Source organism: Callorhinus ursinus, unplaced genomic scaffold (genome assembly GCF_003265705.2).
Source record: "Callorhinus ursinus isolate GAN/ISIS: 27379988/994484 unplaced genomic scaffold, GSC_fseal_2.0 scaffold22, whole genome shotgun sequence".
In the NCBI taxonomy this organism is placed as follows: Eukaryota; Metazoa; Chordata; class Mammalia; order Carnivora; family Otariidae; genus Callorhinus; species Callorhinus ursinus.
In genome coordinates, this window is record NW_027397084.1 from 23,116,423 (window position 1) to 23,133,743 (window position 17,321).

The following is a 17,321-nucleotide window of genomic DNA, read 5'->3' on the forward strand; positions in this document are numbered from 1 at the left end:
TTAAAGAATTGACAGTATTAAGTGAATAAAAATAAAAAGAAAAACTTATAAAAGAGGTCGATGGAGGGGCATCTGGGTGGCTCAGTTGGTTAAGCGTCTGCCTTCAGCTCAGATCATGATCCCAGGATCCTGGGACTGAGACCCACGACCCCGGGTTCCCTGCTCAGTGGGGAACCTGCTTCTCCCTCTGCCTACCACTCCCCCCTGCTTGTGCTCTCTCTCTCTCTCTCTCAAATAAATAAAATCTTAAAAAAAAGAGGTCAATGGAAATAAATGTGAATATGCACAAAGCACAAGGGAAAACAGGGTTCCCTAAGTAGAATTTAACTGAAGGAAGGGATGCTAAATGAAAAGATTGGTAGATTTCATTACAAAATAATTAAAATCTTTTATATATCAAGAGCCATTGTAAATAACATAAAAGACAGATGACCTAAAGGAAAATATATTTTTTCAAGAAATATGTAAATGTCTTTAATTTATGAAGAACTCACTAAACAAAATGTCAAATGAATAAATAAGGAGCAACACGTTAGAAAAGGGATAATAGACACAAGAGAAGAAAGGCAAGTGTCTGGTAAACATAAGAAATTTTCCCTTTTACATTGAAATACTAATTTAGTCTACCAAGTTTATGAATATCTGTATATATACACCTATCCATCTATCTATAGCCAAGACTGGCAGAAATGCAAGGCAACTTTTACTTTTATAATATATTATTTAGAGTGGGCATTGTAAATCTTTTTTGTAAAAGGCAAGACAGTAAATATTTCCAACTTTGTGGATTATCTGGTCCTCTGTCACAACTACTCAACTCTGTATTGTAGCACACATGCGTAGATAAATAGACATGAATGTGTTCTAATAAAACTTTATTTGAAAATAAAGGCAATGGGCCAGATCTCTTGAAAGCCATAAAAATACACATATCATTTGATCAAGCAATTTCCTTCTAGGAATGTATTTTATACAAGCCATTATGCTTATGAGTATTGATATTCATCAAATAATTTATTTAATGTCTAACCATATGATTTTAAATAAAGAAGTTATGCTTCACAATGGATGATTATGTCATATCCCAAAATTATGTCACAGGAAAATACAGATATCAGAAAATATCTATAACCAATTGAAAAAAAGCTGGGTTTCCATAGATTATATACAATATGACTCTATGTCTTCATACATTCATACACACACACACACACACACACACACACACACACACACACACATACACATACAGTGTAGAGATTAAAGAACAGAATTGCAAATCACACTGCCTGAATTAAAATTCAGGTACCACTCTGGAACACAGTATGGAGGTTTCTCAAAAAGTTAAAAATAGAACTACCCTATGATCCAGCAATTGCACTACTAGTTATTTATCCAAAGGATAAAAAAAAAAAATACTAATTCAAAGGGATACATGCACCCTGATGTTTATAGCAGCATTATCTACAATAGCCAATATGGAAACAGCCCAAATGATTCATCGACTGATGAATGGATAAGGAAGATGTGGCATATATTCACAATGGAATATTACTCAGTTATAAAATAGAATGAAATCTTGCATTTGCAACAGCATGGATGGAGCTAGAGTATTATGCTAAGTGAAATAAGTCAGTTAGAGAAAGACAAATACCATATGATCTCTCACCCATGTGGAATTTAAGAAATGAAAAAAACAGCAAAGGGGGAAAAAAAGAGAAAGAGTCAAACCAAGAAACAGACTCTTAACTATAGAGAACAAATTGAAGGTTGTCGGGAGAGGAGGTATGGGGGGGGCAGTGGGTGAAATAGATGATGGGGATTAAGGCAAGCACTTGTGATGAGTACCGGGTGTTGTATAGAAGTGTTGAATCACCATATTGTACACCTGAAACTAACATTACACTGTAAACTAACTGGAATTTAAATAAAAACTTTAAAAAATTCAGGTACCATAACTTCCTGTATGAATTTGGTCCAGTCATTTGACTTCTCTAAGCCTCAATTTCCTCATCTGTGAAATGGAAAGAGGAATCGTGCTAATGAAGTGTCATGAGAATTAGAGACAATATACTAAATACCTAGAATAACTCAATAAATTGTATATATATCTGACTTGCATACAATATGTACAAATTATTTTGTAATTATATGAAAATGTTAAAATTTTTCATTTGAGAATTTCATAAGCCACTTTCAATATCATAGTAGAGTAAAATTGCCTATTAGTAAATATGATTTTCAAGAATTCAGTCAATTCTTAGGAGCATTGAGCTGGTCCAAAAAGCAAAATTCAGATCTGATTTTAAAGAAGCAATTTCACAGACTGCTAATGCCCTTTTCTTTCAGAGAAAGACATTTGAAGATGTTTTTATCTCAGGTGAGAGATGTGGATCTTGAGCTAGTAGCATCTTGTTTCATTGGGAACTAGCAGTCAGAGTAACCTGGCCTAAGGCAGGGACATGAAATGTTCACCAGCTTCATGAGCTTATGCCCTGGCAGGAGACGCTCTGAAAGCAAATCAATGTGACCCTTGCTTCTTATTTTAATAAACCAGGAGATACAAACAGTTTCTCGACTTTGAGTCTAGAAATGTTCTCCCTGCACGACAGACTCTTTCTTTGTCCCTGACTATACTTTTATTTAAAACCAAGCAATCTATCTCCCCTGTCTTTCTGGGATATCTGAGGAATGAGCAATTAAAACTCAGGTAAAATCCAGAGGAGCTACCTAGAGTTCCAGTAAGTAGTTTCCCCCTCACTGGATAGCTTTTCTCCTCTTCTCTTCCTTTTCTCTTCTCTCTCTTTCTCACTCTCTCTCTCTCCTCTCTTTCTCTCTCATCTCAGGACTGTTCTTTAATCATTGAAAGATTAAATATCCATCCTAATACGTTTCCTTCAGATCAGCAAAAGTTCTGCATTATAAACCCATACTTCTGCACATCGCAGTGGTCTTACTCCCTTGCTGCCTCTACTCCAGAACACTCCAAGCTTCCTTCAAATCATATCTTCCCGTCATGGAATCCCAACACCTGAATTCACTGCAACAGTGCAGGTATGTGACAGATTCTGCAGTCAACACAGCTGCATGAGACTTTGATTTAGATAGTAGTTTAAATAGGAGATAAGAGAATTCAGGGCCCCCGTTTAGCTGGGGTGGGTAGAGGGAAAAGCAGTGTGGTTTGGGGGCAGTCACAGCAATTGTTCCATGTTTTGTAGCAATGACAGCTTCTTGACCCCACTGTAGCAACAACTCCATCTCCAGGGATGGTTTTGGAGGTGTTTCTAGGAACCCCAGCCTACAGTCTGTTCCTCCAGCTCTTCCTGTGATTCTTCGAGCCATGTAAGCCTCCCTACTTAAAATGATTGAAGTGGATGCTTATGGTCTTCAACAAAGACTCTTCCTATGACTCACCTTACAAGGCTTTATTTGCATTTCTTGGACTTTATTCATAAGAGATTTGGAAAAAATACTGAGAAGTTTTAAAAGACTGTATCAAGTCCAGCAGAAAAAATATGAATGGGCAGAAAAGGCCATTATAAAATTCCAGTGACCCATCATATTATGATGTGTCAATGTAGGTTCATCAGTTGTAACAGATGTACCACTCTGGTGGGGGATGTCAATAATGGGGGGAGGCTATGCATTCTGGGGGGTATGGAACATTTCAATTTTGCTGTGAACCTAAAACTGCTCCAAAAAAGTCTTAAAAAAATTCCAGTGACATGCCATGACCCTATCATTTATCCAACATTGCTGTTCATTGCCAAATCAGAGTATATTGGACTAGGTTCTTTCTAAAGATATAAACGTGAATAAAAATGGCCCCTAAATTATAGGTCATAAACACAAAAAGACAATACAAATCATAAGGATAGCTATACATTACATGGATTATCTCATTTTGTTTTCAACTAACCTTGTAAGGTGATTACTGTTACCTCTACATTACTGATGAGGCTTACAGAGATTGAGGGACTTGCCTGCAATCACAATGCTAACAAGTGGCCACGATAGGATTTAAATACAAATTTGACCATAGCACCTGAGCCCTTAGACACCTCACAGCAGCAAATCACATAGAAGTTCATTTACCTATTCAATGAATAGTTATTGACTCTGTCAGCTCTCATGCTAGGGATCTCGATAATAGTTTAACTCACAAAAAAAGGCATGATCAGTTACTAGAGGTAGAAGTGAGAACCTGATGCGAAGACCGGCACAAGTCAATGTTCCATACATACGCAAGGGATTTAATGGAATCAAATACGCTCAAGTGCCTCTAGGCTCCAGACATTCTGCTTGGAGTTGAGAAGAGAGAAATGATCCATTTCTGCCACTGTCTGTGTGTTAGTCACTTGCTATGGCCTCAGCACCTAACCTCCAATGTATTTGTGTGAGGAAGGGAGAAAGCAATTTCTGAGCTAATCCCATATGGTAAATTTATAGTAATGGAATGAATAAATTCTGTGCAGGGGGCATCAGAAAGGAGTAGTGAGAGGTCAGAAACATTTCAAAGAAAAAATAACTGAGCCTTGAAGAACAAGTAAGCTTTTATAATGAGTTTTTTAGATCAATCTGCCCTAGTTATCCTACTTGAATTTCTTGTCACAACACTGTATTTTAGGAGTTTCTTAAGGCTCTGAATCTATGAATACAATGTAAGAGTGAATATTGCTAGGTAAATCTTTCAAAACTGGAAATTCTTATGTATGTCTTTCCCATTTTGCTTCAGTATTTATATAAAGTACTTGTTATGTATGTCCTCATTCTGTGAAGCTTCAAAGTATTTCTGTGTGTATATATATACATGTATAAGCATATACATACATATATATAAACATTTGAATAAACATATAAGCATGCATAGGCATTGCATTTACATATATATTTACATACATATATACACATACATAAATACAAACATAAAATTATCCCAACCTCAGCATTTTTGCAAAATGTCATATGGCATTGATAATACCAATATTAGTACCAAATGTAGAAGCCCATAATAGTGAAATTTCCCCTCCTAGTCTGCTTCCAGTCTTGGTTCCTTTGAAGCAGGCATTGCTATTCCTATCGTTTCTAGCTTCCATGCCCTGCTCACTTTCCTCTTTCTTCAACCAAATCTTGATAGAAAATGATTCCAATAAGCTGGGACTTGGAAGGCACAGTGACAGATGAGTTTTCACACACACATATACAGAAATAGTCTTCATGTTTCCTTGGGAAAATATATATTGGACATATTTTTCAAAGAACTTAAAGAATTTCCACAGCTAGTATTGCATCCTAGGGAAGAATATAGTGGCAGCCCATCCATTCCCACTTCACAGATGAAAAACGAGGCAGAGGAGAGTTACAACAATAGCTCAAAATCATGCACAATGTCAAGAAACTGGAAGTGGGACCCATGGTTCCCAAATCTGAGATTATCCCTTTTTCTCTCTGTTATCAAACACTAATTTTTAAGGTTGCTGAATACTTAGATAAGAAAAACATTCTGTTGGCTAAATTCATGCTTTACTTGACAAATGTTAAAAATACTTGAATTTTTTTTTTTTTTTTGCTTTTGATACAAGAAGTTATTCTAACTAGTAAAGGCTTAATCCCAGGTACTTTCTCCTTTGTAAACTTTTACACTGATGTAAAGGACCAGTCAGTTGATTTTGTTAACTTCAGAAAAACCACTGCCTTGCTTGATCATGAAACTATGGTAATTCTTTGGAAATATTTTCTGCAGGCTTATTAACATTTTTTTATGACAAGCAATAAAATATTTCTTAGACATTTGGCCCATCTCACATTAATGAGTCGTATGTTTATCCTAGGTTCTTTCACTTGATGTTCCTCCATGTGGAGCTTCAGGTTATCTGATGAATATATGATAATATAGACAGACTTGATTGGGAAAAGGTGCAAAGATGACACCAGATTGCAGAATACCTTGGTAGTGTCAGAAAAAGTTTGTCAAAAAGGTCAAAATTATAACAAGATTGACGTAAGCATGTGGGCAGGTTACCCCTTGCCACTCATCAGCTACAATGAGGGCTGACTTGGGAATGGTTCCCATATTGCCTAGTATATTAGTTTGCAAAACAAAACAAAATACCATGTAACAAAATACCACAAACTGGGCAGCTTACACAACAGAAATTTATAGTCTCACAGTTCTAGAGGTAGAAGTCCAAGGTCAAGGTATTGGCAGCACTGGTTCCTTCTAAGGGCAGTGAGGAAAGGATCTGTTTCAGATATCTCCTAGCTTTTGGCAATGCTTAGCATTCCTTGGCTTCTGTTGCATCTCTGCTTTCATTTCTGTATAGATTCTCCCCATGTGTGTGTATCTGTCTCTAAATTTTCCCTTTTTATAAGGATACCAGTAAAATTGGACTAGAAGGTCCACCCTACTCTAGTATGAATTCACTTTAATTAATTACATCCACAATGACCCTCTTTCAACTAAGGTCACATTCTGAGGTAATAGGGGTCAGGGCTTTAACATATGAATTTTTAAGAAACCACAATTCAGCCTATCATAGCTAGGGATAGAACTCATGGTCCAAACGAAATGCCTAATAGATGTGACTTAGGTGCTGGCTGAATTTTTTCCGAAGTCTACAAAGAAGGCAGGGACTTTTGGTCTAGTGCCAGGGGATCAACTAGTGTCATACAAAGAGAAAAAACAATGCCTTGAGACCACAATAAATGTGTGGCCCTTGTCAGTTTAGGTAAATGAAGTAGCATGTAAACAATTTAGCAGGTAACATCATCACCATTGGAATTACCCAGATGCATGACCTCTTAAAGTGGTTCAGACCTCATTTATTTATAAGATAGAAAAATGTTATTGTTGCTTAGGGAGTAGTAAAAGTCATTTGACAAGAGTGAAGAAGCTGTTCAGAATCCTCTGGAGCAATGTGCTTTTCGAAAATGATGAATGGAGAATGTGCCACTCCCTCACCCTGATGTCCAGGAAAAGGGTCCTGTGAATGGGGACAAGCATGTGGTAAATAAAAATAACACATATTCTCCTTTGAATTTCATAGACTTTAAATGTATAAATCTGTATTTGTTTTCTATTGCTGTATAACAAAGCATTAAAACAATACTCATTTTTCATCTTACAGGTCTATAGGCCAAAAGCCCAGCACAGCATGGCTGTGTTCTCTGCCCAGGGTCTCACAGGCATCAGCCAGGGCTGTAGTTTTGATCTGGGGCTCAGGGTTCTATTCCAAGCTCACTGGTTGTTGGCAGAATTCCCCTCAGGCTTCCCACATGGCTTCCTCCATCTTTAAGCCAGCAACAGTATACTGAGTTACCAATGTTTTCAATTCCTCTGGCTTCTCTGTTGCTTCCTCTTTGGTTTCTAAAGGACTTCGGTGGCCATATGCACCTCAGTGTTCATAGCAGCAATGTCCACAGTGGCCAAACTGTGGAAAGAGCCGAGATGCCCTTCAACAGATGAATGGATAAAGAAGATGTGGTCCATATATACAATGGAATATTACTCAGCCGTCAGAAAGGATGAATACCCAACTTTTACATCAACATGGATGGGATTGGAGGAGATTATGCTAAGTGAAATAAGTCAAGCAGAGAAAGTCAATTATCATATGGTTTCACTTATTTGTGGAACATAAGGAACAGCATGGAGGACATTAGAAGGAAGGGAAAAATGAAGGGGGAGAAATCGGAGGAGGAGACGAACCATGAGAGACTATGGACTCTGAGAAACAAACTGAGGGTTCTAGAGGGGAGGGGGGTGGGGGATGAGTTAGCCTGGTGATGGGTATTAAGGAAGGCATGTACTGCATGGAGCACTGGGTGTTATATGCAAACAATGAATCATGGATCACTACATCAAAAATTAATGATGTATTGTATGGTGACTAACATAACATAATAAAATAAAATAAAATAAATAAAGAAATGCCAAACCTCAAAAAAAAAAAAGGACTTCTGTGATTACACTGGGACCACTTAGAAAATCCAAGATAATCTCCTTAAAGTCATCTGATTAGTTACCTTAATTAAATATGTAAAGTCCCTTCATAGTAATACCTACATTGGTGTTTGAATAACTAGGAAATGGGAATGATGGAGGACATCTTTAAAATTCTGCCTCCCACAAGATCAAAAAAATCTCAAACCAAAGACATTAATATGCAGCTAAGTGATACTCAAACTTGTCTTAAGCAACTATGGAGAGAGGGTGAAACATATTTGTCAAAGAACTTTTTTAAAAGAGTGAAAAAACTGCTAACCATCTTGATTTTTGCCTTGATCCTGGTTTAAATTTTTTTTTTAAGATTTATTTTAGAGAGAGAGAGCAAAAGCAGAGGGGAAGAGGGAAAGAGAATCTCAAGCAGACTCTGCTCTGAGCACAGAGCTCAATCTCATGACCCTGAGATCACAACCTGAACCAAAAACTTAACCAACTGTGCCACTCAGGTGCCCCAACTTGATCCTGGTTTTAAAGTGCTTTGAGTGATGAACTGAAGGTTAGTTGGGGAGAGAGTTTAGATCTGGAAAGTCTTCACACATAATGATGCTAATTGGGGTAGGTAATCTAATCTCTGAGCCTCAGTTCCCTCATCAGAGAAAAAGTGAATAATATTAATGTTTTATAGGACTGTTGTGAGAATCAAAATAGATAATTTCTATAAAGTGTTTTTTTAAACTGGAAAGCCTAAAGCAAATGTGAATTGTTAAGATTATCATAGAAAGCTTTAGCTTACTTCAGAAAGAACCAGAATTTCCAACCATTCCTTCCCTGAAATTGAATAATCATCCTAAAGGGTAAATGAAATCTGAAAACCAAGAAATCCAAACTTCAGTAGAAACTTGTCTAACATTCATGTTGGGATATTTCTGTGAATGCATAAGTGTGTGTGTGTGTGTGTGTGTGTGTGTGTGTGTGTGTGTGTGTGTTTTGGGAAGATACACCATGTTGAAATTGCACTATACTAATTCAGTGGACAACATAATAAGGTTAGGGAACATTCTGATGAAAGAAATTCAACACTAAGTCCTTAAAGAAAAATCTAAAAGACTCGTCTAGAATCAAGCAACTAGAGGTGAAGCCCTAACAAAGGAAAGAAGAGGAAAGCATTTTCAATAATCAAAAAAATAAAAACATTCCTTGTCATGTGCCTAGAAAACCTTTGTAGACCTGTATGGTTTGGGTCAGCTTCATTTGATAAACAGATTTAAGTCATCACACACTCTGGAAAACAGTATGGAGGTTCCTCAAAAAGTTGAAAATAGAGCTACCCTATGACCCAGCAATTGCACTACTGGGTATTTACCCCAAAGATACAAATGCAGTGATCTGAGGGGGTACGTGCACCCCAATGTTTATAGCAGCAATGTCCACAAAAGCCAAACTATGGAAAAAGCCAAGATGTCCATCAACAGATGAATGGATAAAGAAGATGTGGTGTATATATATACAATGGAATATTATTCAGCCATCAAAAAGAATGAAACCTTGCTATTTGCAATGATGTGGATGGAACTAGAGGGTATTATGCTAAGTGAAATAAGTCAATCAGAGAAAGACAAGTATCGTATGATCTCACTGATATGAGGAATTCTTAATCTCAGGAAACAAACTGAGGGTTGCTGGAGTGGTGGGGGGTGCGAGGGATGGGGTGGCTGGGTGACAGACACTGGGGAGGGTATGTGCTATGGTGAGTGCTGTGAATTGTGTAAGACTGATGAATCACAGACCTGTACCCCTGAAACAAATAATATATGTTTAAAAAAAGAAAGAAAATAGTAGGAAGGGAAAAATGAAGGGGGGAAATTGGAGAGGGAGATGAACCATGAGAGACTATGGACCCTGAGAAACAAATTGAGGGTACTAAAGGGGAGGGGGGTGGAGGGATGGGTTAGCCTGGTGATGGGTATTAAAGAGGGCATGTATTGAATGGAGCACTGGGTGTTATACGCAAACAATGAATCATGGAACACTACATCAAAAACTAATGATGTATGGTGACTAACATAATAAAATAAAATTTAAAAAAAGATTTAAGTCATCACACAAATAAGTGTTCAGGCACTTGCTGCTACATTCCTATTATACCTCTGGTCACCCATGTCATGGAATATTATCACTAGCATTGATTTCTGCCCTAAATGATTGAATCGTAAGAATTCTTTTATTTATGCACTTAACTAGCTCTTATATAGTATGTATTACATGCAAAGCACTGTTCTAAATTCCTTATTAATATTAGCCCATAATTATAACCCATCTTGATAACAACCCTATAAAGTTGCAATTATTATACTCATTTACAAAAAAACCAAAATATATTGTTTCAAAATATTTTTCTTCTTACAAAAAGGGGAGTATTTTTCCCCAAATGCTTGCCTCTCCTCTTTCTATCATGTCTACAATTTATATCAAGAAAAGATTTGAAATGCAATTGCTAAAGACTCTATCTTAGTAAAAATGACAAAACATAGACTGATTTCAGTGAAATTTTTGAAGTGAACAGATTAGCCACACACAAAACGCACCATGATTAGAGATGACATTGAGATTTTCTAAATAGTGTCAATTTTAATGAAGGAACATTCCCTTCCCACACAACAAAAGGCACCAAGTTGTCTTTTTTTTAATTTACTGTTTCTTGAGCAGTGCAGTGCTTTTCTAGAGTTTAAAAGTGCATACAGTTCAAAAATGCTTTGATTTTATTCTTACTACTTTCTAATAAACATGATGAAAATCTGCCATTTCCTATTCAAAGCAGGAAAAACATGCTCTTGGTTTATTTTCTTACATTTTATTTTTCCAGCAAAATTTTCTACAATTTCTCCCCATTTATTATGCTGTTTCCAGGTTAAAAATAATCAGAAAAAAATATTCCAAAGCCAAAGATTGCTGTGCCTTACTCTCACCTTGTTAAGCACACTATTAACCCGACTGTGACACTGTCTAGTAAACCATGCCTGGGTGTCTAAGCTCAGACTGCATAACAAAATATCATAAAATGGGTGGTTTATCAACAATAGAAATTTATTTCTCATTGTTCTGGAGGCTGGAAATCTGAGCTCAGGGTGCCAGCACAGTCTACTTCTGGTGAGGACTCTCTTGCTCGATGCGGACTGCTGACTTCTTGTTGTATCCTCACAAGGAGAGGATACAAACTCTCTCTCTAATTCTAACCCCATTCTAATCTAATCCCATTCAAGAGGCCTCCATGTTTAAGATCTCATCTAATACTAGTCACCTCCCAAAGGCTCCGCCCCCTAATACTATCACATTGGAGTTTGGTTTTCAACATATGGAAATTCAGGGCACATACAGGTTCAGTGCATAACACTGGGTTTAATTCTGAAAGCTCACAGGTATAAGTAACAGAGAAAGCAAACGGCCAGGAGCAGGATTGATACCTCTTACTTAGAGAGGTAGTTCTGAGGAGAGTTTTGGTAAATTTAAATTTCATTTTGCAATTCTATATTTCAAGTTTCAGATTTGTACCAGATGCTTGAAATTCACATAACATTGTCATCAACATTAACCAGAAGGTAAAAGTTGATTGTAAGCAAGAGCACAAGACATTTGAGATCAAATCTCCTTCTTTGAGAAGTTAACCTACCTGGTACTAAAACTAGATATATTTTCTTTATGAGTTTGAGGGAAAGACCATTCACTGAGAGCTAAGCTGTGAAAAAATATGAACATTTTATGAATTTGTCTCTCACACAAATGTACTTGAAGTTGTTCTTATGACAATATAAGCAACTGCAACCACGGTCCTAAGACAATCAGCTTTAAGTGTTGCTACATCAAGACCAGCCCCAGAGCTGTGAGTGACAAGGGCCCAGATGAGGATAGTGTTGAATGCTTGATTTGAGAATTCATTCATTGGTCCCTTTCCAACCAGCCTCTAGGATTTCTGATAATGTATGCAGAGCATTTCATAAACATAAATCACCATCTGAGTGTAAGGTTATAAAGTAGAGAAATAATAACAGCTAATGTTTATTTTGTGTTTACTGTATTCCAGACATGTTGATAAGCATTTTACAACTATTATTTATTATCTTTGTTTTTTAAATGAGGAGACTGAAGCCTGAGAAGTTAATCTGTCCAGGGTCACGATGCTAGTAAGTCAGCAATGGAACCCTGGCAGTCTAGTTTAGGAGCCCATATTCTTGACCATGCAATTCTGAATCAAAATTCTATTTCTTACATAGATAATGAGACTCCTTCCCCTTAAAAGGTACACCCAAACCTCCTGCATACTATTTATAGCCATCATTAAAAAACAACTCATGGGGCACCTGGGTGGCTCAATCAGTTAAGCATCCAACTCTTGATTGGTCATGATCTCAGGGCTGTGGGATCGAGCACCACATTGGGCTCTGCACTTGGCAGGGAGTCTGCCTGAGACTCTCTCTCTTCCTCTTCTCCTTCCCCTGCTCATGCTCTCTTTTTCTCTCTCTCTCTCCAAAGTAAATAAATAAATCTTTTAAAAAAACTCACTCCTGAATATTTTATATGTTTGTTATATATTGCTGCTTAATGAATTATCTCAAAATTTGTCAGCTTAAAACAATAAGCACACATTATCACACAGTTACTGGAGGTCAGGAATTCAAGATGAGGGGTTTGGCTCATGGACTCTCGTGTTGCTCTCAAACACTTATCTGAGGGTTTGATTGAGGCCAAGGACCTGCTTCAAGATGCTTCACTCACATGGATGTTGGCCTCAATTTTTGTCACACATACCTCTTCATAAGGTTACCTGAGTGTTCTCATGACATGATAGTTGGCTTCCTCCAGAACAAGTGACCCAAAAAGGAGAGCAAGGCAGACACCATGTGTCTTATGTAACCTAATCTTAGAGGTCACATACCATACTTCTGTTTTAGCCCATCATTACAGGTGAGTCACTAAGTCCAACCCAAATTCAAAGGGAAGAAATTAGGTTTCATCCTTTGAAGGGAATGTCAAAGAATTTTGAACATATTTTAAGCCCACCACTTACATCTATCTCATTGTAAATAATTTAAATATCTCTAGCTCTGTGACATCTTTTCTTCCTGCTGTCTTGACTCCATTGCAATGTGCCAAAAATGCTGAGCTAACCACTTAGCTGAACATGCCCTCAACTTGTCCCAGGTCACCATTCATACCTATTGGGAGGGTCTCCATCAGAAGAAACACAAAAGCAGTCATTTACCTAAGCCCTGCCTGGCAGCCATGTGATACCCCGAATATCCTGTTTGTCACATTGACAAAATTGATAAATAAGCAAAATTTGTTTCACACTGTGATTGTCAGAAACTTTCCCTGGATCACAGAATCCTCCTTCTACCTGCCCTGGGCCAGGATTCCCCACTCAGGTATGCCTGGTAAGTCACTCATTTCCTCAGAACCTCACTCTCAGGGGGCACTGAGTAGACTGATTCAATGTAAGCCAGAGTTTCTCAACTCTGGCACTATTAACATTTGGGGCTAGATAGTTCTTTGTTGTGAAAGCCATCTTGTGCATTATAGGATGTTTAACAGCCTCCCTGGTCTCTACCCATAAGATGCCAGTTAGCACATCCCATTTGTGATAAACAAAAATGTCTCCAGACATTGCCAATACTCTCGGGGTGGGGGGGCAAATTTCTCTTGATCAAGAACCACTAATCTAAGCTATCATGACTAAATTTGGCTGAGTAAAATACACGATGGTATCACCATCAGATAAAACATGCCGAGATGCCCCATGCTTCATCTATATGAAGTAATCCAAGATATTTGGAGTTAAGCAAGAAAGATTTCAGTATGACTTAATTATTTAATTTAGGTCGTGTTTCTCCAGTTGTTACCTTGCTTTCCTTCTACTAGCTGATTTCTGGGACAGAGAAGATGCTCTATATAGCAGGTTATGATATGTTATCTCAATGTGACAAATACTAGAAAACTCTGGAACAGGATAGAGGGGAAAGAAAATGAGGGGAAGTACAATGAGAATAAGGGTAGCAGTAAAAATAACTTATTATTTCCAAGTTAAAATTATTTTAAGATATCTATTAGAAGTTTGCCTTTATGGGCCATGCCTTTATGGCAACCATGGACAAGTCACTTCACTAAACAGTTTGTTCAAAATATTAACTAACTTAGCTTTTTAACAACTCCATGCAGTAGATACCATTATTTTCCTTTTAACACACAAAGAAGCTGAGGCAGATATATTGTCTTGCTTAATAGCTAGTTGTAAAAATGCCTTCATATCTCTCTCCCACTCCATGCTCCCTCAGGGTTCTGTTTTCGTTCCACCCCTACTTCTCACTCTTCTCTACAGTGAGTCACATAAAGCACTGAAAACTTAGAAAAAGAATCACAGAAGTTCCCAAGTACATCTAGCTCTCCATTACCTGGAGGGAAACACTAAAACCTAGAGTCAGTAGGAAGAAAAAAATAACCTGGCTAGAGATGCCAGTGCTAGAGTGAATAGGAAAGTGGCCTTGTCTTCAAGGAGGTTGGGGGAAAATAGGCTGAGCCAAGCTGATAGGAGATCAAGATTGGAGGGTGATGTGAGGGAAGACAAAGTAAAAAGAGGCATTTTTGCAAGGCAGAGGACAGATACAGTTAAAACACAACTTAGCTTTTAGTAGAAACTTAACCCATGATCTTGAATGAAAATAGGAACTAATCCAAGGAAACTGATGTCAGCATTAGACTGTACCTAAAAAAAAAAAAAATGTGATCCATTGGACGACACCATAAATAATTGTTGAGTGACTACTTTTTGTGTCCAGTCATGCCCTGGGTATTACCCTCCTCACTTCCCCTTCTCAGAAGCCTTCAGCAGCTCTCTGCTGTCTCCTTAGGCTCCTTAGGTCTTCTATAATATGACCCTATTCTACCTTCTCAGCTCATTTTCCCTGAAATGCCTTTCCCACCTCTAACCTCAGTTACTTCTATTTAAAATGCCCTTTCCTCAGTATTTGTTCTTTTAAAAATTTACTCTCCTTCAGGGCTCAGATCAAATGTCCCCTTCCACATGACTCATCTCTAATTAACTCCAGTTGAAAGTATCCTCTCACTTTGATACCTACAGTTCCCAGTCTCTACCACTTTGAGGAAAGTTTGGAGTTTACCCTGTATTAGAGCCGGGGGGGTGGGGCACCTGGGTGGCTCAGTCAGTTAAGCGCCTGCCTTCAGCTCAGGTCATGATCCCAGGGTCCTGGGATTGAGCCCCGCATTGGGCTCCCTGCTTGGTGGGGAGCCTGCTTCTCTCACTCGCCCCCTGCTTGTGCTCTTTCTCTCTATGTATCAAATAAATAAATAAAATATTTTTTTAAAACTAATGAGCTGTGTATCTGTCTATCCAGCTACTAAACAGTGAACCTCTTAAGGGGAAGGAACAAGTTTTAGTCCTCTTAGTCTACAAACTTTGAAAATCATAGTGCTCAATAAACATTTGTTGAATTAAATTAAAATTTGAGTGTTTGACGTCTTCATTTTTAAAGATTAAGCAGAAACTAAGCCAGCAGAAAAATTTCCACTTTCTCATATATGCTGCCAATGTCTTAATAACCTTGGCCTTTGAAGAACATTTTTTATTTTTGAAGTGCTTTATAAATAACTGCTAGTTAACCTTTCAGTAGCCCTGGCCTTGTTGTCTCAAGTAATAGGGCAATGATACCATACCCCTTAGGATAACACTAGAGAGACTTTCCATGAAGGAGTGAAGTTGGATGCTTTCCAGAGCACAGGGAAGCAAGAAACCAGCAAATTCCAAATGCAATGGCCTGCCAGTCACCACAGAGGGGCTGAAGCAAAGATAAACACAATGAAAGCAAAGACTTTGTTTTCTGTTTCTCCCTTTTTCTTTCTTACTATAGATGACATTGTGTTCCTATGTCTCCATGCTTATTTTTATAAATTCTAGAAAATAACTCAAGTTCTCTCTAGTCTAAAATCCATTTTTGCATGAATTAAGTCCTAAATCCCAAAGTATAAGTTACTATGTATGGTTGTGTTAGAGAGACAAACAGATCAAAATAACTTTATTAAACTCATGAAAGAGCATAATATCATAGACATAGCCAACTTGAAGCCAAACCATTATGTAAACATCTAGGTAAAAATCAGACATTTTAATTCTAGAGGGGAGGGGCGTAGGGGGATGGGTTAGCCTGGTGATGGGTATTAAAGTGGGCACATATTGAATGGAACACTGGGTGTTATACGCAAACAATGAATCATGGAACACTACATCAAATACTAATGATGTAATGTATGGTGATTAACATAACATAATAAAATTAAATTAAAAAAAACAATTCTTCCTTTTAATACAAGGAACAATGCTTGTTCTTTCTACAATAACCACTAATCCATAAAAAATCAGATTCCACATAATTTTTCAGGAGCATATTTACTAACTAAACTAGGACACATGTATACATAGATTTTAAGAGTTTGCCTACCTGAACAGAATCCTTCATATGTTCACAGTATTTCCAGGGCTTGTGTTCTGGCATCATCCACAGCTTTTCCTTGAGAGCCTCCACTCTTAAGCCTTCAGTCACACTGTTGCCCAGAGTGGTCCTCTTGTGGCAGAAGAATTTAAAGACTAGCTGCTGCATGGAGCTTTCTCCAGTATTCTCCCCAACAGAATTATTCACTCATTCCCCTAAGATAGCATAGAATCATGTTTAATAGAATTTATTTCAACATATTAGTCAAACATATGCTATGTGCTAAGCACCATACATCCATTAAACCTCTGTAATACTCTGCCTTATATTATAGTTAAATGTGTACACAGTGCTTCTAAGAAATTGTAGGCATCTTAACTATAGAACTGATATTATCACCAACACATTGGTTGAGGAACTTCATGTATATTAAAGCATTTATTATTTAAATTGGATAATACTTGAACACATTTTCCCATGGAAACGTTAAACCCAGTAGATATTCCCAGGTCAGGGTATAAAGTTGTATTAAGTTGGCTAAGGTGGGGAATCAAGCTTTCCCTTCAAAATTGTTTGTGATTTTCTAAATTCATTTTTAAAGAATGTCTGAATTTAGTGATAAACACATCATTCTTACAAGAAAATTGTGCAAAGAATTTTGGATAGTGATATCTAGACTCATGTATAGTACTACAAATTAGAAGAAACTTACATTTCCAACAACAGAAAATTATTTTTTAAATAGAATAAATTTTGCTTTGTTCATACACTAGAACACTATAAAGCCATTAAAAATTGTGTTATAAAAATTAGCATATTGTGAAAAAATATTTACAATATATTAAGTGAAAAAAATATGAACACTTAATGAATTAGTCTCT

General features: G+C 37.3%; 1 long non-coding RNA gene across 1 annotated transcript; it reads right to left on the minus strand.

Annotated features, from left to right (window-relative positions):
• Positions 1 to 6,815: 6,815 nt before the first annotated feature.
• LOC141374849 (uncharacterized) lies at positions 6,816 to 16,607 on the minus strand. Its single transcript, XR_012381995.1, has 3 exons — positions 16,450 to 16,607; positions 14,638 to 14,699; positions 6,816 to 6,983 (listed from the first exon to the last, which is right to left on the minus strand). It is a non-coding gene; the product is annotated as an uncharacterized lncRNA (long non-coding RNA).
• Positions 16,608 to 17,321: the final 714 nt, after the last annotated feature.